Consider the following 2,080-nt stretch of genomic DNA (forward strand, 5'->3'; position numbering starts at 1 on the left):
TCCCTCAGCTATTCAGCTCAAGGCTAGCGCTCTACCATTTGAGCCACAGCACCACTTCTGGCTTTTTTCTTTTTGCTTATGTGGTGCTGAGGAATTGAACTCAGGGCCTCAGGCATGCAAGGCAAGCGCTCTACCACTGAGCCACCTTCCCAGCCCTAGAAAGTTAAAATTTTTTTAAGTGTTAATTATTCTAAACTCAAATATGGACAATTACAATTACATGTTGAACATGATAATGTGGAAAGATTATTATTGAGCTATGACAATGATCATATTCATGAGTGATTAATATGCATGAGAATTGCATAGAAAGTAGCTTCTGTGGATTTCTGAATTCAAATCACAACAAAACAAAATATGTAAGCTAGTTAAGTTGCATTGAGGAAAGCTTAAGTTATACTAAATATTAATTTAGATGTGTGGTCCTTAGACATCATGACTAGGTGGCCCTTGCAGATTTCTAGCCACCATTATTGTTTCCCACCTCTAAGGCAATGTGCCTGCCACACTAAGTAAAGCTAAAGGAAATTTAAAGGTATGTTTCTAGTCATATGGTCATGTAAAACTTTAAGTTCTTCTTTCAAATATCACATTGAGGATCATGGAAAATAGTTTTCTAGGATTACTAGATATAGTTGCATTCATTATTTATGAACTATGTTGATTAGACAGTTAAATATGAAAACTAGCATAGCACTTCAATAACTTGCAAGAGTTCCCACATTTGTTTCAGTTTATCTTTCACTATAAAAGTGCATTGTTAGAGATTTGAAAAAAACCTGCCCTGCCCTCCAAGTACAACTATTTACATTTCAGAAAGTATTACCAACTACATAGGTCATATTCTTTTTTTATGATATAGATATGCTAGATTTTTTTTATTTTTAAAATTTATATATATATATATATTTATTGCAAAAATACTGTACAGAGGGGTTATAGTTACATGAGTAAGGTAATGAGTACATTCCCTATCAAGTATTGATACCTCCTCCTTTGTTTTTCCCTACCATCCCTTCCCTCCCCAACCACCTGACATTGTAAAATTCATTTTCAACATAGTGTCCTGTACATCTTAGCATCACAATGGATCAACCTGCATCCCCATTGAAGCATCCTGCTATATCCCTTCCGCTCCCCAAATTACAAAAAAATGTATATACATGATACAGAACACAGGAATCAAATACAGTGAAAACAAGTGTTAAGCCGGGCACTGGTGGCTCACGCCTGTAATCCTAGCTACTCAGGAGGCTGAGATCTGAGGATCGCGGTTCAAAGCCAGCCCAGGCAGGAAAGACCGTGAGACTCCTGTCTCCAATAAACTAGAAAACCGGAAGTGGCCTTGTAGCTCAAGTGGTAGAGTGCTGGCCTTGAGCTGAAGAGCTGAGGGACAGTGCCCAGGCCCAGAGTTCAAGCCCCATGACCGCCAAAAAAAAAAACAAAAACAAGTGTTATACTGTGGGGGAAGAACATAAAAAATAAACAAAAGAATCATATAGTGCATTATAAGTACATTAAAAAACAGTAGCAAGAAAGTAAAAACCACTTATGTCTCTGTCTTGGGGTATATTTTGCTTAACGTCATCTTATATGGTCATATGTACATAGCCTTTGACCTTCTCTACTTGTCCTAAACATGTACTAGTCGAGTCGTTGCAAACAAGGGAAACCATGGGACCTATGTTTCTTTGGACCTGACTTAGTTCAGTTAATATAACTTTTTCCAAGTCTTTCCATTTCCTAACAAATGATGCAGTGTCATTCTTTCTGATGGAGGCATAGAATTCCATTATGTGTGTGTGTGTGTGTGTGTGTGTGTGTGTGTGTGTTTGTGTGTGTGTGTATCACATTTTCTTGATCCATTCATCTACTGAGAGGCATCTGGATTGGTTCTACATCTTAACTATGGTACTAATGCTGTGATAAACATAGTTGTGCTGATAGCTTTAGTATAGCTTTGTTTGTGATCATTTGAGTAAATGCCCCAAAGTGGGATTGCTGGGTCATAGGGGAGCTAGATGTGGAGTCTTTTGAGGAACTTCCATACTGCTTTCCAAAGTGGTTGAACAAGTTTACA

Source organism: Dipodomys ordii, unplaced genomic scaffold (genome assembly GCF_000151885.1).
Source record: "Dipodomys ordii isolate 6190 unplaced genomic scaffold, Dord_2.0 Scaffold10, whole genome shotgun sequence".
In the NCBI taxonomy this organism is placed as follows: domain Eukaryota; kingdom Metazoa; phylum Chordata; class Mammalia; order Rodentia; family Heteromyidae; genus Dipodomys; species Dipodomys ordii.